This window comes from Protopterus annectens, chromosome 13.part0 (assembly GCF_019279795.1).
Source record: "Protopterus annectens isolate FY-2018-M chromosome 13.part0, PAN1.0, whole genome shotgun sequence".
Lineage (NCBI taxonomy): Eukaryota > Metazoa > Chordata > Ceratodontiformes > Protopteridae > Protopterus > Protopterus annectens.
The window spans coordinates 1,098,501,847-1,098,524,389 of NC_056747.1; the positions used below are offsets into that span (position 1 = coordinate 1,098,501,847).

At 35.9% G+C, this 22,543-nt stretch overlaps 1 protein-coding gene across 3 annotated transcripts in view; it reads left to right on the forward strand.

Annotated features, from left to right (window-relative positions):
- The first annotated feature begins 21,606 nt into the window (after positions 1-21,606).
- The window catches only part of LOC122788129 (speckle-type POZ protein), a 1,772,079-nt gene continuing 1,771,142 nt past the window's right edge, over positions 21,607-22,543 (forward strand). For 2 of the 3 annotated variants that reach the window (XM_044055069.1, XM_044055068.1), the window contains exon 1: positions 21,611-21,881. The gene's annotated coding sequence lies outside the window, so the exon portion shown is untranslated. Of the gene's footprint in view, positions 21,882-22,543 lie in introns of all 3 variants that reach the window. The other variant, XM_044055071.1, reaches the window with a different exon arrangement.

A 22,543-nucleotide genomic window follows, 5' to 3' on the forward strand; every position in this document is an offset into this window, starting at 1 on the left:
CACCCTACCTCAACTTTCACCATTGAGATTAATTTCTATGCAGACTGTAAAACACAAAACTTAGTTTATTTTAGTTTCTGCACTAAATGCTTTGCATTTTACATAGGCAAAACCAACAGGTGCCTCAAAGAACGTGTGCTTGAGTACCTGAGGGATATAGCTAATAAAAAAAGACACTACTGCTCTGGCAAAACATGTACAAGCAGATAATTCACAGCATGTTTTTAACTTTATGGTGATAGAAATTATTAACAAAATAATAGAGGAGGGGATATTAAGAATAAAGTGGAAGAGGCAGAACAGAAATGGATTCTGCAACTACAGGTAGATAAGCCCCCAGGGTTAAATAGTGCAGTCTCTTTGAAACCCTTTTTGAAATCAAGACCATTGAAACATTGAATGAAGCAGCTTTTATACTTCTGTTTTTTAACATATGTGTTTTTAACAAAAAAATGTTTTTAATATATTTATATTTTTGTTCTTAATGAATTGGTAATGACATCACAGAGTAACAGCTCTTTGATTGGATATGTTTTGATTTAAATTTATTGTCTTGATGTATGTGAATGAGTCTGAAGAAGTGATTAGTTGTTGAATCGCGAAAGCGCTTACTCCTGTATTTCTCATTAAAACTTTATCTTTTTGGAACTTTGAACTTGGAACTTATTCAGCCGTGGTCAGTTTGTTTTATTTTATTTTTGTAATGTATTGTTAGTAAGCTTGGCAGATTCATAACCAGTTGGTTCCCTTATAATTAAAAGGGCCCTTGCTGGACATTTAACTGTGTGCTGTATTTGTTGTTCTTGTTTTTCAGCTCAAGAGGAAATATCAGAGAATGTATTCCTGTACCAGATGAAAATGGAATGTCTTTTCAGGTGGAGAAGTGAGTTTGATTTACTGCAATATATGTATTATTTAGTTATATCAGAGCAACTTAACAATAACCACTGGTATTCTATGAATAGTTAGTGGGAAACAGCTCTGTCACAGTATTTTGCACACTAAGCACACCGTGTAGATATATGATGCTTTGCACACACACATGCAAAATCTACATGTTCAAGGTATATACACATTGACTTTTTTCAGAGAGATGACAAGCTCTGTCCACATGGACAGCATGCTCACTATCTCATGGTGCTTGACACGCACAGTAGTAGGCATTGTGATGATGTGAGGTATTGCCAGCTATGCCAGGGGAAGTAGGGCAGTGGATGTGTAACATATGCCAGTATAGCTACCCGGAGTTTTGTAAAGAACTATATGTCATTTGTATATCAAACTGATTTGTACGGGTGCTTGTGTTGAAAATGTATTTGTAAAGCTGCTTGTGTTAAAATTTACCAACAGTGGGTACTGTTGGACAGAAAAGAAAGACACTTGTATGTCATATTGTATTGTAACTTTTGACATGAATATATTGTAGCACAGGATACTGGAGGAGAAGATGTTAATCTCAGTCCAGCTAACTTTGAAAAATAGTCTGAAATTAAATTACCTGGTTTAGGCCATAAAGATTGTATCTTACAGTTCTGATTGCAGCCAGAGACAAAAATATCTGTGAAAAGCAGGACTAAGAATCTTACTGCATTGTCCTTAGGGGTGAACTAATTACTACCCTGGAAGGGTGGAAGTATTTGAAATGGTTTTATATCTTCCAGATGCTATAACACATCTTAGCAAAGCTCTATGTGTGTTGCATTATGACACATAATGTCTAGATTCTGGTTCAGTTTCTAGTAAAGGGGGTAGTGTGGAAAACAGAAGTCAGATGACCAGATGTATGTGATGTCATTCTGTAATCCAGCACTGAAATTATATTTTAATACTAGATGAGACAGAAGCCTCAGGGCAGTCTGTTCTTGACACTTGACAAAGAAGGATCACTCACCCACTTCATCTTGCCTTGCTCTAGTAAGTGAACTAGGGGACAGTAATTTTTTAGATCAGTCAAGAAAATATAGTGAGATTACTTAAGTATTGCTTTTCTTTATCTGTGTGAATCTTTCCATCATTATTATTCTTAATATTTCCTGTGATTGAAACTCTGGTGTGTATTATAATTAGATATTTAGTATTTTCATGTTTTTTCATTATTTATTTTTAAATATATTTAAACTTTTCATTGTGGCTGGTCTTTTTGGAGAATATTTTAACCTTTGAGAACACTTATATTTATTTAGTGACACTGTGGCTGCTCCTGAAAGCCTTTCTGCATTGGCCAAAAACTACCATTTGTATTAGTATTAATTTTACACATTATAATTGGGTACCCTTGTAAGAGCCTTAGAGTAGCTGGCTTTGGAGTGTTCTTGTGGCAGCATCTACCTTATAGTCTGGACAGAGGGGCATAGCTGGTAAATCTGTGCCTGCCTTTCCGAGGTGTGTGTGTGTGTGTGTGTGTGTGTGTGTGTGTGTGTGTGTGTGTGTGTGTGTGTGTGTGTCAACTGCTTGGAACATGGACGCAGAGCACTGGTTTCACAGAGAGGGTGGCGGAGGCCTTCTGTTTTGAACTCAAAAGCAGTTCTAAGTTGAAACTCAAGTTATTTACAGCAGTAGAGTGGGCCATGGATAGGTAAGCATGAATATCTGAGAAGATAAGAGCTAGGTAAGTAATTAATGTGGGACAGTGACCTGTCTGCCTAAAGTATAAGGTGTAACTTTTGCCTTTGATTCATAAGAATCTTCCACAAGTCATATAAATCAAAATAAACATGAAATTTCTTGAGCATTTATTAAGAAAAAGGGATGCTAAATGATACAAGATTGCTTTTGATATTATTTGAGATACAATCCCCTATTGCCTGCCTGATGAAGGATACATCTGAATTTTTAACGACAATCAGATACTTGCACTTTTAAAACTGATTTTCCTACCAATAGGGACTGTATGAATGCCATTGTCCTACTAGCTTTTGCAAGTTGCATTTAAACTTGGACTAAGGATGAGAGCCCAGATTGTTTTTTTTTCTTCATGCTGTGAAACGGTTTTTATTTTAGAAGTACATCTTGTCTCATCAGACAAGATAATGACTTGGAACTCCTCCATGTTCAACTTACTATAAATAAAACATATAAAATCATAGATAATTACAGGAACCCCCTCTATGCCCCCTCAGTCTATACCATCTACCTAATGGGTATGGAATCCCTGTGTATAAAGCCAAACAGCAATCTCCTGGGAAAATTCAACTATCCCACCATCAACCAAAAGATGTAATACAATTTCAAACATATGCCCAGAGAGTTCTGGACTTCATAAATACAAGGTCCCTGGACCCATTAGTCCATACCCCAACCAGAGGAAATAAAATCATGGACATGGTCTTTAATATGGGATAGCTCTGTTTTGTACCTATTGTAAACTCACTCCTGGTCAAGTCAGACCACAAGTCACTCAGATTCATCTTAAAACTGAAGCCAGAAGCATCTTCCAATACTGTGGTATTCAGAAACAATGCAAAGGCTAACTGTACTAAAAGTGAGCGATGACCTGAATAAATTCAAAACCTCCTTAAGCCGTGACAATCCCTTTGTTTATGTGGAATCCTTTACTGCCAAATTCTGTCCACATGTAAATAGTTGCATGCATCTCTCCCCTCATAAATAAATACAATGCAAAATTTGAAAATAAATTCCAGTGACAGGACACTGATTTAAGCAGACTCTAAAACAAAATAACAAAAAATCATTGTATGCAAAAATAATCCAACTTTCAAAAAGCCAAAACAATCTCTTGGTAAACTAAACAAGGAAGTCTAAATCCTGATCAATCAAAGCCAGATATGAGGCAAAAATAGCCACCCAGATGAAAGATAATCACAAAGCCTTCTTTAGAAATCCCAGAAAGAATGTCCAGTACTGCACAGAGCTAACAGTAAATGATATCACAGATTTATATTAGAAGATAGACTGTTTGGAAAGTCGAACTTTGTATGGTTGAGACCATATGATCGACTTTCCAAACAGTAGAAGTCTTAGTACTGAGATCACACTACAGTGAGGACAGGGGAATTTGCTCATTTCCCCATTGTAGTATGAGCTTGGAGTTGGTATATATATATATATATATATATATATATATATATATATATATATATATATATATATATATATATAAATTGCAGGGGTGAGGGGATGCTGGGGGGCTTTCCCCTACTGCAAAAGCATAGATTTTGGAGTTGATTATATGGTCTCAAACGTATGAAGTTTGACTTCCCAAAACATCAATTTTTTAATACCCACATCTACCCTTCTCTTCAAATATCCAAGAACAAATTATCAAGGCACTATCTGAAGCCAAGAACACTACATATATGACTCTGAACAACATACTAGGCTACTTACTGGCTAGCCTGAAACACCAATTGTCAGACCCACTACAGAGACTACTCAACAGTATCCTCAAAACAGACTTGGTGCCAGATGAAAGGATGACAACAATAGGCATTCCTTTTCAGAAAGGTGGGGGCTACAACAGACCCAGGTAATTACAGCCCCATAAGCCTGAACAACCTCATGTATAAGGCTATGAAAAGGATAATTGTGAAATTGATAAATAGGAATATAGGTGACCTACAGCATCTCCTGCCCAGTTTGGATTTGTCAAGAGTAGGTCCTGCATATTTAATCCAGCTGACTTCTTCAAAAACGTCACTGAAGCAATAGATGAGAGAAAATCAGTACACACTGCCAATATGGATATTGCAAGGATGTTTGACATCATCCCACACTCAAGCATCATAGATAAACTCATCCAGTAAAATGTTAACCCATACTTAACTCATTGGATAGCAAATTGGTTCACAAATAGAGCACAGGAAGTAAAGATGGGTGGCTCTACCTTCTCCAGAAGACCTGTCACTAGTGGAGTGCCCCTGATTCACTCCTTACACCAATTTCAAAATAAATCTAAAAGAACTGTAGCTGACCAAGTTTGCAGATGATTGCAATCTTGGTGCCATCATAAACTCCCCTGAGGACACCAAGATCCTACAAGAGGGACCGACCCAAATAAATAATCGGTACAAAACCTTGGACTGAAACTAAATGCTGAGAAATATACAATTGTACCCTTTAGCAAGCATAGCTCCCTATGTAACTATCACATGGACTGCACCCCCCCAAAAACTGATCCCATAGTTTGAGATCTAGGTAAAATAGGCACCTCCACCTCTGACAGCAGACCTGTCACTAGTGGTGTTCCCCAGGGATCTGTTCTGGGACCCCTAATGTTTGGCTTCTACTTCTCAGAGGTTCAAATAAAGACAAAAGGCCTGTGGCTGACCAGTTTTGCAGATGACTAAGTTGGGTGCTGTCATTGACTTCCCAAATGATGTTAATCTGCAAGAGGGCCTCACAGCAACAAATAACTGGTGCCAACATCATGGCCTTAAGTTAAATGCAAAAAAATGTATTATCATACCATTCTGCAAAAACACGGCTTCTACTGATTACCACATCAATGGCAATCCCCTAAGCACACAACCTGTGGCAAGAGACCTGGGTAGTCAGGTGGACAACAATCTTACCTTCAACTATCATGTAGCGGCAGCGCCCAGAAAAGCTTTTTACTTGGTTCATCTCATATGTAAAGGGATTGCATGCAGAAGAAAGGAGGTTATTACTTCTCTGTACTCCTCCCTCATTAGGCCAGTAATTGAATATAACGCCCAGTTTGGTATGTACCTCTCCAAACACCTTCCCCAACTGGAAAGGCCACAGAAATACCTCACAAAGAGAATCCATGGCCTCCAACACCTGTCATATGCAGAGAGGCTGAAATCACTATAACTCTACTCGGTATCGCACAGATTGCTCAGAGGTGATCTGTGTTTTGCCTACAAGGGAATATCAGACCCTGCCCTACTAGAGATGTTCCATATCCATAAGTCTAACTCCTTGCATATTACCTGCTCAAAATTCTTAAATCTAATATGCGACATCAACAAAACCTGCTAGAGAGATAAGTTTGCCTCCCAGAGGCTGCCTCTTTTCTGGAATAGACTTCCCATACATGTCAAACAAAGTACCTCACTGATCCTCTTCAAGCGCAACCTTGATGAGTGGATGGGATACCACAAATTTGTCCCAGGGGTCCCACCTGTGTCCCTCATTGACAGGGGTGACAGGTACTGACTGAGGTTTCTTTTTTGGGGATAAACTCTTGGCTAGGCTTGTAAGGGCAACAGGGCCATTAGCCTAGTAACCTCCTATGACCCTATGATCCTATGTTGACAATGAACTAACCTTTCATCATCACATGTCAACTACTGTAAGGAAGTTATTTTCACCCACAGCTTATATCTAAGGGTATAGGGTACTGATCCAGGGCTGTGATAGTTCCTCTGTATTCAGCTATCATTAGACTGACCATTGGGTATAATACCCTCTTGGTATATACCTGTACAAACACTTGTCACAGCTGGAATGACCACAACACTTCCTCACTAAAAACTACACAGACCATCTCAAAGCATTTTCTCTCTTCTCAGTATCATACAGGCTACAGAGAGATGATTTATGCCTTGCATATAGAATCTCACCAGACCATGCTCTGTTAGACCTATTACACATTTGGAAGTCCAATGGTATCAGAAGCACCTACTTAAAAGTCTGAAATTTCTTTTGCAATATTATCAGAATATGCTGGAGGGACAAGTATGTGTTACAGAGAAAACCATTTTGATGGAACTGCATTCCCCTCCACATAAAGCAGAGTGCTTCTGTTATTCTATTGAAATGTAATTTGAATGAATGGATGGGTAATCACAAATACATTCCTGGTTTAGTACCAGTGGACCTCATGGATAGGGGAAATATGTAATTACCCTAATATACACTTGTTTGGCCCATCATTGGTGATTCATATTGCAAAATATAAGGACTAATAATTTTTATGGGAATGTAGGCTAGGCCTCATTAAATACTCACAGATCAATAGCCTAGTAAGTACCTATGAACCTATTCCTCTGTACACTTATAGGAGGCAACTTTGTGGTTACCTCATTAATTTTTTTTATCCTATTAGATTTTTAGAACAGACAGGTTTCTTCCTCATCCAAAGCTGTCCATTAATAAAAGCAAACAGTAGATCTAAACAGTAGGCATAAAATAGATTTCACCTGATAGGTGTTAAATATGTGGTCAAGTTTATAATGCCATTTCAGGAAGCCAATATTGGTTTTAATGGGTATAGGAAATTGCAAGACCAGGCAACTTGATCACTTTCCAACCCCCATCAAGAAATGCACACCACTTTTAAGTAGGGCATTAGCTCTAGATCCCTCACAGGGAGAATGCTATTCCATGTCTGATTTTTTTCACTCATCCCTGCCAGTGTGTAATGAATTAACCTGAGCTCAGTTCCTATAAACTTCCACTTCCCTACACACTTCACCATGAGTCTCACTCAAGTAAATAAGTTAAATGTGTTCTCTTTAGCTTTCATCCTACATTATCACTTCTTTGGAAAAGAACTGTCTCTCCAACCAATCAGATATGGAGCTGTCATCACCTTTTCAAAACAAGGCAAAAAATAATTCAGTTGATTGCTATTAAACTATGCTATGAGTGCCAAATAAAAGCTGAAGTCATCAACAGTAGGCTTGTACTTAACAACTACACATGGATTCTCAGTTGTTTACTCTTATAGTAATTACCCAAATACTGGAGAGGGAAGGAGGGTGAAGATCCCAAAAACAGGGGGGGGGGGGCTATATGGTGTTTGGCTTTGTTAAAGAAGAGTAGAGGCAAACATCTCGTTTTGGTGAATTTATTAGTGTCATGGACAAAATGTGTTCACATTCAAACATTTGAGGAAAAAAAGAAACAACACAGCAATAATTGTTATGAATCTCATGTTTCAGTGCTGCCTTTAAAACATATACCATTTGAACTGGGATTGCTGATATCACTGTAAATGGTGTTATTTTCATTGTTTTTTAAGTTGGTGAGGGACACAGTTATGCTGGAAAATATCAGGTATGGAAAATATGAGACAAAATGTAGAGGTACCACCTGAACTGACAAAGTATTCCTTCAAAAGGACATTCCACCACATGTGGAACTGTCTTTGTATGTTTACTAGCAACATGACTGCACATGATGTCTAGCAAAAAGGCATTATCTGGCAGTTAGCACAAAGGATTAAGGCTATGAGCTTTTGATGTGCTGCTTCCTGTAGACCAGGGTTTGACTATCCCAGGTTTCATTTGCATAGTGTGACTCTGTGTAAGTCACTTAACCAGACAGTGTTCCTAGACTGTCTGAAAAAGGTTTACATGAATCAATGCTCAACTCTGGCTAACAAATAAATAAACAAGGATTCTAACTTGAGAGGTAAAACCAAGGTGAACAAGTAATTTGTGTTATTTTATTGCATTACTCAGAGAGAACTTATTCTACAAGTACAAGTTCAGACCAATATAAAAAATCGAAAGGCTACTGAGATACAAAGATCTCAGCTTAACCTGTCACTTCAAGAACTGAGGACAGAGTTAGGCATAACATTTTTGTGGTTTCCCCTCCTTGGAACCATTTGCTTCTATGGTGGGCTCTTCTTTCTCTTTCAGTGTAGGCTGTGTATGGGGCAATACACCTTCTGTGGGGTTTTCTTCAGTCAAAAGTTGTTAGAAGTACTTCTTCTATCTGTCTTTGATGTCCTGTGGACTGGTGAGCAGCTTGATGCTGGCATTCCTTATGAATGGTGTTTGTTGACTATCTTCTTTATCTTTCTGTCTTTGCCTTGCAACCTGATAGAATTTCTTTCTGCTATCTGCTAAGCCACTTTCCAACACCAGTGGAGTGCCTCTAATCCCTTTTTCTTTGCTATCATGACTGCTCTCTTAGCTTCTTTGTTACTCCTTCTTAACCTGGTCCAGCCTTTCTACTTCCAACTTTATCCTGCACTCTTTTCTTTTGATAATTTTCTGGACTTCTGTATTCCACCACTGATTTGCTTATGTATCTTATTAACATACTGCATACTGTTCTACAGTCCTCCCACATCCTGTTTTATCATTCTTCTTTGACTCCACTGTTTTATCATACTTCTTTGACTCCACCTGTTTCCTCTTCTTCCTGACATGGTAGGGCCACATGTATTTCTTTGAAATGTGCTTTTGGTCCACTCAACTTCTATATCTTCAGAATAGTGTCTGTTGACCATAGAGCCTTCTCTGATGACTGCTTGCAGCTGATTGTGGCCACCAGTGGTTTATGTTGTGGGGCATCTGTTTCACTGTGGATGACTCTGCAATCTCTGATTCTACCCCAATATTCTTTCCTCACTAGCAGGATGTTTATCTGAGTTGTGTACTGGCCACTACTGTATGTGGCTCAGTAGGCTGCCACTCCTGCTGAACTTAGTATTGGTCACCATCTCAGACAGAAGTCTAGAATAGCCTCTCCTTATTTATAACTGTCATCTGCATTTCCTCTCCTTATCAAAAACATAACACATTATATCCTTTTATTTATCTACTCACACTCATCTTTTTCATCACAGTTCTGCTGTGTGGCATGCAAATACAAATACATTCTCATCTTTTGCCCAGCTTCTGATGAAATTTCACTTCAATTCTCAAGTCCTTCTGACAACCACAACCCCACGCCATTTCTAAGTTCTCTTCGCCTCTTCAGTATACCTGACCCCTCTGGACCCCCTACTTTGGACCACTCGCCCACCATCTTGTCTGGATGTCTCCTGGCCGTCCAGTTCCTCCTCTCCATCGCGTCATCCATATTCATCCAGTCTCCGCATGTCATCCAAAAACATACATCATGGTAGCAATCCTTCTCAGCTGTTTGGCAGTTCCTGATCCTTCATTCAATCTTTCACAAAACAGAGCTGGAACACTGAAACCCAGCCACTTAACTGAGTTATTCAAGGCAGTAGTAACTTATTGTCTCACACATCTTATCTCCAAACATACACTCTCTTTAAACTTTAGCAAAGCATATCCAAACTCCTCTTACTCACTTATCATCATGCCCACTTTACCACTAATACATTCACTTACCTATAACCACTTTATACCACAGAGTGTGGTTAGTTCTCAGGTGTGGGTCACAGTCTGTGCATTACCACATCCGTCTGGGATACTGCACATCTATCTGAACCATGTGTTGTGCACCCATCAAGAATGTGTAGGCATCAAATCTTTTCTGTTTCCTCAGCATTTTTAGGAAAAGTAAGCAGAACTGACTTTTACATGGGCATAAACATAATACACAGGCATGTGTCAGCAAATACAGATCTAAACCCGTATCTTGTGGATTTTGGACCTGTATCTTGTAGTCATCTGTGGGTAATTAGGTATTAAGAACATCTATGTAAAAAAGAAAAAGTTATATTATCAAATTAAGATATTTGTTAAGTTAAATGTATCTAATGTACATATTAGTATGCAGTTTGATATAGTTTGTAGGAGGAGGTAACATTATGAAGTAGCTAGTAATATTAAGGTAAGGTAGCTATCATATGCTGAAACTATTAAGAGGTAAGAAAGGTCAGAAGTAAGAAGAATTTATTTTTATAATATTGGTAAGAAAAGTCATGCTGTGGATTGATCATTTTATATGATCATTTTGGAAAATAAAAATAATTGAGGTTTTTTATTAAAATTATAATGCCTTTATTATTTTATATTGTTTTGTTATTGTTTTTTTTGTATTGGTTCCCATTGGTTTGTTTTGTTTTTGTCCTGTCATGTTTGTTGTGCTAGGACGCTTGTCATCTGCTGGCGGCAGCGCTGTTTATTTCTCTGTGTGTCGACATGCGTGAATTGCCGCCTTCGCTGATCCGCTGTCTTGAGTAGGCCCGCAAGTAGGCATTCTGTGTTCAACTGCACAAATAGGGAGCCCAATGTTGGCGAGCCAGAGTTGACTCCTAACCGAAAATCTAAACGACAAGAGTTTAAGCCAGTTTGTTTACTTGTAAACACTGTAAGTTTTATTATTTTAAACAGAAAGGAGATGTTTTTAACACTAATGAATTTGAGAAATAGAAATCAAAGTAAAGATTCAAAGTTTTTCTTTTGTATCTTTTTTGTTCGCTCTGTTGGTGCTGAAGACTTGATTGGCATTTACTTATGAGGTGTCTGTGAGTTCTCTGTAAGTTCTGGAGTAGGTCTGAGCAGTAGATACAAGTGAATTATCTTTAAGAGGGCACTGTCACAGTTCTTAATGTTTAAAAGTAATGTTGAAAATGAAAATAAAGAAAGAAAAAAAGAATGAACAATAGGTATCATTTAAGTATGCAGTAAATATAATAGGCATTTATGTTTAATGTAAAACTACTATATATTTAAGGAACAAGAAAAGATTGGAAAACATAGAAATTTATTTCAAAAAACATTTATATTTATTTTCTTATTTACTTATATTTTGTTTTGTTACTACATTGCAGCCTGCAGGTAACTAATATCTACAGGCACCGCGAGAGGTTTAAGAGGATGTTTGAGAGTTCTTTAGTGTCCTGAGGTAATACACCTTTCTAACCTTGAAGAGGTCCTTTAAAATGAAAAGATTATTAAAGTAAAAGTAAACAAAGAAAAAGTAAGAAAAAACCATTGAATTGGTTGAATAAGTAAGTTAAGAATGAAGTAAGTAAATAAAAGTTTGTTAGAAGATGTTTAAATAAGAGTAGTAAGAAGAGTAAGAAAAAAATAATAAAAATATATGAATGCATGAATAATGGTGATTTAACATTTAATCTTTTTGTTTTAACATTAAGAACATGAGTTTGTTTATATGAAGAAGTGAAGCTTTTTGTAGTTGGGATGCAGCAGCCACTTGCCCTAACATGCTCACTGAAGGTGCTTAACAATAACAATGATGTCTGATGAATAATATGATTTTCAAGAATCAAAATTCAAACATTCATTAACAAAACAATAATGAAATTTTGGAGATGAATACTGTATGACATGGGAAACACCACATGCCATGGTGCATAAAGTAAGCACAAAGCTCAAAGCTGCCATGTAAGTAATAAAAATAAAAATTACGAAAGAAGGAATGTGTGAAGCTTTTCACATCTTGGAGGAGGGGAAGATAGATAGAGAATGAATAACAATAGGAGTGAGTGGGAGAACAATAACAGTCTGAGTAAACACAATACGGCCTCCAACACTTGGGACATGGTTAAACTTAAACTCCGTGCTGACCATTCCTGTGCTGCTCTTCATTGGGAAGGTTAGTTTATTTTGGGAAGGTAGAGTTTTTTTGTGTGAAGTGAGTGAGTGTGTGTGAATGGAGAGTAGGAGTTGTATTTATTTATTTATTTATGTATTTATTTGAAGGCTGTTACTTAAGGAAAAACGTGAAGAAAAATGACGGTTCAAGCAGAGAAAGAAGAAAGAACCAACAAACCAGCCAGCCAAGCATTACACAGTGCATGTAAGGCTGCCAAGTGGCAAGATGTGTGTGTGTGTGTTTTGTCGCACAGAACATCACCATCTTTTTTTTGACACTATTTTGAAAGCAAAGCACATTAGTGAGATTATTATGTGTATGTGACTGTGATAAATTAATTAATTTTAATTAAACACAGAACGTTTATCTAGTGGATTTAACTTTTTATGTGCTGCTGTTGAGGGGGTTGTGTTTGGTTTATGGGTGGAGGTGTTACTTGGAGTTCTGTTTTTGCACTGGCTATGTTGGTGTGTTTCTCAATGTATACCAGAAATAATTCCTGTTTTAAGGGAGATTTCTCTTTTCTTTGAGATGGTGCAACCATGGTGTTGGTATATTTAAGTCTGGGGATGTTGGGGTCTTGCCTCCCACATGAGGACATAGGAGAGCTTCCCCTGTAAAAAAAAAAGTTTATTTGTAATTAGCTTATTTTATGGGTATTATATTTTATTTGCTACTGTAATGGTCAACATTTTGTGTTTTGGTATTTGGTGTGATCTGTGTTTTTATTCACTCATCTATGGTTCATTTCTTTTTGTAGTTAATCATAGCTGATATGATCTGAAACACATATTTAAAAAGATGTATATAATACATGGGAAGGATGCCTTTTTATCAGAATGGCAACTTTGTCAATATGAATATGAAATGTAATGCCTTTACAGGTACACATAATAAATAAATAAATAAAAAGAGTAGAATTATATTAAGAAGTGCAGGGTAGAAAATGGTAATGTTACAGGAGATAAATCTGGATAGAAATTAAATGCCTCCTTGCTGGATGCATATGGTTGTCTTTTGCAGATGTTAAGTCAGTAATGGCCATTAGATTCTCAATCCTTTAATATGTAAAAAGTACTGAAATAGAATAACCAAAAAGTGCCACGCACTTAAGTGACAGTCCTATCAGGATGGCAATCAAACTGGCACTGCCTACACCTATGCAGAGTACAATGGTGTGTCCTAAAGTAAACAATCGCCAAAAAATGACTCCAGAATTGCTACTGGGATACACATAGCTCTCAACGTGTTATTTCAGGAATCAGGGAAAACTTGGCCATAAAACCAAAAATGACTTTTCTGATTCCTACCATTCACCTTCAGAGAATCCCTTCTTCAGGAATACTTCCAGCAGTTAACCCTGCTATTTCACACATATACATAGCAGATCTGTCTAGTAAGGACCATTAGTATAGCCTTCAATTCCACAGATCTTTTTTAATTAAAGTAGAAAAACAACTTAATATTGATTTTTTGTTGCACAATGGGGCTGGAAACGCAGAGGATACACCACCAGTAGAGACTGATTGAAAAAAACTACCGATAATTTATTAACGGTTAAAATTTCTTAAAAACAAAAATACATGAGCGCTTTCGTTTGGCCTCTGCCAAACTTTTTCAAAACATTTACCAATCCATTTCCTGTTGCCTATATAGGCGTAGCTTGTTCATTATACAAATTAAGTAACGTCATTAATTAAATAATTAAATAATAATTGTTAAATACAAAAACGTGCCTTCTCCAATTCACTTTTAAACTTTGTGAATCTAGCATTTGCTATCCTTCAAAAAGACAGTTGTAAATTCATATAAACCGTGTAGTATACCATTTAAGAATATGAATTGATTTGTATATGCCTTTTTATAAAAATTTGTTTTCTTTAACCACTAAGGTTTGTCGACACGGATGGTTTCCGCTGAATCTAAAGAGTTGTATAATAAAAACATCTTGTGTAGAATATTAGTTCCTCAACAACAATAAACATACGAATGTTTTTATCAATACTGATAATGTATATAGTGTTATTGTGTTCATGCACGTTTTTAAATCTACGCTTAAATATGCATGCATATATACATGTTCATTCATTCTGTGCAAACCGAATGTTAATAATCATATTTTTACGTGCGCTGTCTACTGAACCTAATTATTGTTAGGACGGACCATACCTGTGATAAAATACAAACAGTAAATAAGTGAATAAAGGTATACGATGTGTGTATTTTATATGTGCATGTGTGAAACTGTAAGAGATTATAAAAACTTGATTAGTTTAATTTTATAATATAATAATATAATATAATAATATAATATAGGGGTACCTGGTAGTCATTGTAGAGAATCGATTTTTTGTAGACTACGCCACCTCATACTCAAAATTTTATAATGTCATATGTGTTTATATGTATGTTTTTAAGAAGTCTAACTATATAAAATTAAATATTTTTTGTGTTTATTTAATTAAAATATATTACAAATTATACATTACAAATAAATCCTTAAATAATGTTTTCATATATTGTTATATATATATGTATTTTTGTGTAGTTATATATAAACATTTTTCTCCTAATAAATATATTAATAAATGAATAAATTCAATTAAATTAAATATTAAAATGGTGTATAAATAATATATCTGATATTAAAAACACATAAATTTTTGGCTTCATTTTAAAATTAATATTATACCATGATCCCCCCAAAACGTGCACGCTGATTGGCCAGCGTGCCCGTTGTAAATCGAGTTATACTAATGGAAAAAGGTCCGGTCGCCCGGACTTTTTTCCATTAGTATAACTCTTTTTTTTAAACACTGTCTCGCTATGTTAAATGGGTTTAACATAGCGAGGCAGTGTTTAAAATAAGCAACGGAGATCTCCGTTGCTTATTTTAAAGCTGTCTCGCTATGTTAAACCCATTTAACATAGCGAGGCAGTGTTTAAAGCAACAGAAAGCAAGATCTCCGTTGCTTTTTAGTGTCTCGCTATGTTAAATGAGTTTAACATAGCGAGACAGTTTAAAATAAGCAACGGAGATGTCCGCTGTTTATTTTAACTGTCTCGCTATGTTAAACTCATTTAACATAGCGAGACACTAAAAGCAACGGAGATCTTGCTTTCTCCGTTGCTTTTGCCCACAACTCTGATGTACCGCGCAGGCGCCGCAGTACATCAGAACTGCCGCGATGCCAGACATCTGCGGAAGGGCAGTAAACAGGCATTATACTATGCCATTATTTAAGAAAAGTAACAGTTTCTTTTCTTAAATAATGTCATGGTATAATAATAACCACTTCTGGGTGGTAATGCTAATTTACCCACGGTTGGCTTTGTTTGGTCCCTCGGCCCTCGGGACCAAACCACACCAACCGTGGGTAAATTTAGCATTACCCACACCCAGGCGTGGGTTATTGCTATATTAATTAATGACAATTAAATAAAATAAATAATCTTTAACTATCTTAATAAAGATTTTAATTTTAAAATACTGCTTATTGAAATGTAGTTGTTCATTCCAGGCCAGTTGTTAGAATTTAGTCTTAGTTGCCACTCCAATTCTAACTTTTCCAGCATGGGTTGCCATGCTCCTCCTCTCGTGTCATGTCTAACTACTTCCAAGACCACGAATTTAAAGGAGTGCTCAGGGTAACTTTTTATATGTTTTGCCAGGGCGTTAATTTCACACCCGTCCCTAATGGCTCTAACATGTTCACCTATTCTCTCCTTAAATTTTTTTTCCGTCTTTCCTACATAAAACATGGGACAACATGTACAAACTCCACAATACACTACTTTTTCTGTGGAGCAACAAGCTTTGTATTTCAAAGAAATCCTAATGTTGGAAATTGTTATTTCTGTAGTTCCAAAAACATATTTACAACACTTACAATTTCCACATCTAAATGTTCTTTCCACTTCTCCATTCTTATGTGATTCAAAAAGGTTTTTTATATTCCTACCTTTTTTATATACTATGGTGGGTTCTTTATCTAGGATGTTGTGAAATGACGTATCATTCATGAGTACCTGCCAATTCTTATTTAAAATACCTTTTACCTTTTTACTATGAAGGCTGTAGTTTGTTATAAATTAATTCCTAAATTTCCTATTGTTATTAGTAGATTCCCCCTCTGAAATAACCAAATCTGTTGTTTCATTATGGTGGTTATTTTGTCTGGATGATGGTGGTACTATTGGTGTTGATTCTATTGCCGTATAAACACTATAATTTAATAATGGTTTATAAACTAAATCTTCACGTTTTGTTACCACCTCTGCCATTACATTAGCCACAACATAATCTGGGTATCCTCTATTTAAAAACATATTTGACAGATGTGTACATTCTGAGAGGAAATCTTCCCATACGCTAACCATCCTGGCTGCCCACACAAACTGACCTTTTATTACCGCCTTCTTCTGTGAAAATGGGTGACAACTACTATAATGCAATAATGTGTTACTATATGTTTTCTTACGAAATATTTGAGATTTATAAGTTTTTCTATCCTGGTCCTTTTTTAGTAACACATCTAAATATGAAATTGATTTTTTATCGTAGGTTGCAGTAAATTTTAAAAATTGTGTGGTATTGTTTATATAATCTAAAAACTCATCGATCAATTCTATGTTCCCCTTCCATATTATAAAAATATCGTCTAAAAAACGTAAATACATTTACAATACTTAAAATATTTAGAACAAAAAACATGTTCAAATTCCCACATGCACATAACTATATTAGCATACAAACCACCACAAGGGGATCCCATTGCTACCCCCTCTTTTTGTAAATAAATGTTGTTATTAAAGTAGATGTAGTTATTTTTTAGAATTATATCCAATAATTGATCGTGCAAATTGATGATATTTTGTATAACACCCTTTTCAGATAAATAATTATTAAACCAAGTGGTACCTTCATTGTGCGGGATGGTGGAATACAGGTCTTTGACATCTATTGTTAATAAAATATCCTTTTTATCATAGTTGGTATCATTCATAATTGTTAAAAAATGCCAAGAATGCTTAAGTAGGTGTTTCTCTAATTGTATATACTTCTTTAAATTTAAGTCTATAAATTTAGCAATGGGGTACGTTATAGACCCTTTTGCATCTATTATGGGCCTAAAGGGCGGTTGTTCAACACTTTTGTGGAGTTTTGGAACTCCAAAGAACGCTGGTGTCTTTGGATGATCTATGTTCAAATAATTAAATTCATCTGTAGTAAGATCCCCATCAATAAATAAATAAATCGTATATGATACCCTTAATTCGTCTATACGCAATGTTCCTTTCATTAATAGAACTCAGCGAATATGTTTCACTGTTCAATATTTGTTCCATTTCCTGGTTGTAATCACTAACATTAAAAATGGTTATACCCCCTCCTTTATCTGGTTTGATAAACCTGATGGCATCCATCTTAATTAAATCCCATAAAGTGTCTTTTTCAAGTTTTGAAAGATTATAACTCATCCTGTTATTGTAATTACTTGAAATAGATCTAAAGTCAAGTTCACACATCTTTTCGAATGTTTCTATTGTTGGGTGTAGTGGTGGATTCAAAGAACTAGAGATGTAAAATGGTTTTACAATCTCTTCAGTATGCTTAAACATGTAAATAAAATTCAACTTCCTAGTGAACAATTTCAAATCTATAATACTTTGCACAATGTCCATTTTCCGACTTGGTACAAAAGTTTGACCACGGGACAATAAATCACATATGTCGTCTCCTAAAGTAATGTCCGTGTAGTTGTAAACCACAAAGTCACCTTTTCTATTTTTGTACAGAGTAGGACCGTGGGTGCCGTTAGAGGCTAATAACGACCCCTATATGCTCCCCTCTGTTTCTGAAATCTCCCCCTCGTATACGACCCACGATTGTTGAGTTGATATTGCTGTCCCTGGACACTCTGTTGATTCGTCTGTTGACGCTGCTGAAGCCTCTCTGATCTTCGTAATGGGGGAAAGGCACCCTCCCCTAAAAAATCAGCGTCTTCATCACAAAATTCGTCAATAGTTAGGGTTGTATCAAAGTTTGTGTTGTTGTTGTTATTAGTTTTTCCAAAATTGACTTGATTTCCCCACTGTTGTGAAAGCGGAGGTTGTGGGTATGCATTTCCTTGACCATAGGCATACACATCACGATCAAGTTTTTTTAGTTTCCTTTCCCTAATTACTTTTATTTTCTCATCTATTGATGTGAAAATACGATGGTAATCAACGTCAAATTTACTAAACACAGTGTCTTTTTTTATTTCCTTGTCTAGGTCACTCGCTTGTTTAATTAACTTACTTAAGGTTGAGTTGTTGTCGCTAATAACTAACTTCATATAATCAAAGCCGAATTTGTCAAACAGTTTCAGAAGTTCTATGTGTAAAGATGAATTAGCAGATAACCCAGTTGGAAACCTCCAGATACGTAAGCCCTTAGGCACAACGTGTTTATTAATACATTCCTGGAAATATAGGTTATCCATTTGCAATTTTTTTATTTTTAATTTTTAATAAAAGGTAGTCTAATTCAGCAAGTTTATCGGTGAATGATTCCACAGTACCTGTTTGACGTGTTGCACTCATATGTAAACCTTTTGTGTTGTGCACCCACTTGGAAAAATCTTCCGATAATCCAGTAGTATCGTCAGCTGAAGTAGTTGGTTGAATTTCAATTTCTCCCTGTCTTACACGGTCCACCGACAAGTTATTAGCCCCTTGGAAGTCTGATTCATCCTCGTTTATATTCACAAAAGGGTTATTGTGCAGAGTTATGTTTGAACATTGTGATAGAGAACGTTGTTCAAACCTGTCCATCCTGTCGTTGAGTTTTTGTAAAAGGCACGAAATAGAATCCAATGATACCTCTGGTGAGGATTTTGGTGACTTCTCTGTGTTGTTTCCTGCCAAGTCCATGCTGCTACGAACGAACCAACCAACAAAAGTCTTCAAAGTAAACTACAAAAATCCAAAAAAGCACAATGGGGCTGGAAATGGGTGTTAACAAAATATCATCAATTTGCACGATCAATTATTGGATATAATTCTAAAAAATAAACTGCCGCGGATGCCAGACATCTGCGGAAGGGCAGTAAACAGGCATTATACTATGCCATTATTTAAGAAAAGTAACAGTTTCTTTTCTTAAATAATGTCATATAATAGTAATAACCACTTCTGGGTGTGGGTAATGCTAAATTACCCACGGTTGGCTTTGTTTGGTCCCTCGGGCTTCGCCCTCGGGACCAAACCACACCAACCGTGGGTAAATTTAGCATTACCCACACCCAGGCGTGGGTTATTGCTATATTAATTAATGACAATTAAATAAAATAAATAATCTTTAACTATCTTAATAAAGATTTTAATTTTAAAATACTGCTTATTGAAATGTAGTTGTTCATTCCAGGCCAGTTGTTAGAATTTAGTCTTAGTTGCCACTCCAATTCTAACTTTTCCAGCATGGGTTGCCATGCTCCTCCTCCTTTATTAAGATAGTTAAAAATTATTTATTTATTTTATTTAATTGTCATAAATTAATATCAATTTTAAAAGGAACCCAAACATTTATGTGTTTTTAATATCAGATATATTATTTATACACCATTTTAATATTTAATTTAATTGAATTTATTCATTTATTAATATATTTATTAGGAGAAAAATGTTTATATATAACTACACAAAAATACATATATATAACAATATATGAAAACATTATTTAAGGATTTATTTGTAATGTATAATTTGTAATATATTTTAATTAAATAAACACATAAAAAATATTTAATTTTATATAGTTAGACTTCTTAAAAACATACATATAAACACATATGGCATTATAAAATTTTGAGCATGAGGTGGCGTAGTCTACAAAAGATCGATTCTCTACAATGACTACCAGGTACCCCTATATTATATTATATTATTATATTATAAAATTAAACTAATCAAGTTTTTATAATCTCTTACAGTTTCACACATGCACATATAAAATACACACATCGTATACCTTTATTCACTTATTTACTGTTTGTATTTTATCACAGGTATGGTCTGTCCTAAGAATAATTAGGTTCAGTAGACAGCGCATGTAAAAATATGATTATTAACATTCGGTTTGCACAGAATGAATGAACATGTATATATGCACGCATATTTAAGTGTAGATTTAAAAACGTGCATGAACACAATAACACTATATACATTATCAGTATTGATAAAAACATTCGTATGTTTATTGTTGTTGAGGAACTAATATTCTACACAAGATGTTTTTATTATACAACTCTTTAGATTCAGAGGAAACCATCCATGTCGACAAACCTTAGTGGTTAAAGAAAACAAATTTTTATAAAAAGGCATATACAAATCAATTCATATTCTTAAATGGAATACTACACAGTTTATATGAATTTACAACTGTCTTTTTGAAGGATAGCAAATGCTAGATTCACAAAGTTTAAAAGTGAATTGGAGAAGGCACGTTTTTGTATTTAACAATTATTATTTAATTATTTAATTAATGACGTAACTTAATTTGTATAATGAACAAGCTACGCCTATATAGGCAACAGGAAATGGATTGGTAAATGTTTTGAAAAAGTTTGGCAGAGGCCAAACGAAAGCGCTCATGTATTTTTGTTTTTAAGAAATTTTAACCGTTAATAAATTATCGGAAGTTTTTTTTCAATCAGTCTCTACTGGTGGTGTATCCTCTGCGTTTCCAGCCCCATTGTGTTTTTTTGGATTTTTGTAGTTTACTTTGAAGACTTTTATTGATTTTTTGTTGAAAGATTTTGTTTAATGTCAACAGAAACAGTTAAAAATCAGAAAAACTACATTCTCATACAAAGGCACACTCACTCCCTTTTTAGTTCAGCAATTCACTCCCTGGTTTAGGTGCCTTCTGCTCTGAGTCTGTATGTCCTCCTTATCCTATGTTACTTATTTTAGCTAGCTGCGTTAAGTTTCCTCTAATACCCAAAGGCCTGCCCAAAGTTGAGCAGAATATCTTCCAAACTGTAGGAAGAATAAATATTATTTTTGTTTGTCTTATTAAAAATAATAAATAAACATTATTTAACTGTAATGTCAAGTGCAATTTGGCCATTGTAACCAATACTGTTCTGTCACATTGCAGTGCATTTTGGCTGAAGACAGCAACATCCTGAGCAATACTTGATGGTAGCTTAAAATATATGCCATGCAACCTCCCCATATGCAATGCCAGATAATCCTCACAAAGCCTGCCATAAATACATGTTCATTGTTCGATTACAACTTACTATCGAGCTGCAAATACATTCATATGCGAACCGTCGAGGCATTAAAGTAGCACTGCAGACAAACATGGCGGGAAACAGTTGTGTCATTGTACGTTGCCTAACGTGAGCGTTAGAGAACGTGCGTAACCCGGATGTAGAGGCGGAATGTGGCTCCTTCTTGGGTAAACGGCTGGTATTAAGGTGAGTTTGTAAACAAGTGGTCATTCCGCCTAAGTTGGGGCCTATTCGCAGGAGCCGCTTCATGGTGAAGGGGGGTGGCTTCAGTTGTAAGAGACTGGACCTGCTGTGCTTTTCCATCTTTTCCAGACGCCTGTCGGGAGTGTAGTTGTGCCCCAAACCAGTGAAAGCGGCTCAGGGATAACTTTTCCGACAGCCTTTGAAAAATCATAAGTGGTAAGCATTTCAGGAATACTCGGCATGAGATACAATAAAGTCAATGTATTAATATTGTTTAATCGAGTTGCCAAATACTGAGCTTTGTATTTAGCTGATATATAAGACTATTGAGGTTTAGGCATGCGCATTGTTGGAGGCTGTGACATCCTGCCAAATAGTGGGATAGCTAAGGAAGCATGCGCAAAAAATCGCTGCGGCTATAAAGTGAGTAAAGAGGTGCAAGTAGGAGAGGTTTACAGCCGTACTACTAAAAAGTGAGCCGCTGGGACTGTGTTTACATTCTTTAAAATGGAGCCTTCAAAACATTGCTGGAAATACTGTTTTAACAGTGTTTGTGCATGCATAGTTAGAACCTGTGTTAGCAGCATGACTCTTCAGAACAGCACACACTGCTTTTAATTGGAAGGAATGCACGTTTGATAGAGGGGGAGCTATAGAAATAGGACACAGGAAGTGTTTACTTGGATTTACAAGTTTTGTCAGTGGATTGGAGATAGCGATTTCAGTTGCTTTAACTTTAAGTAGCCCGCCAATATAGATTTATTTAAACTGAACCGGTTTCTGGGAGTCCTTCGAATGCTTTTATTTTAGAATGAGCTGCTTTGAGTACAGTTTCTGTTGAATGTAGGTTGCTACTTGCTGTCATATGTGATGTATGC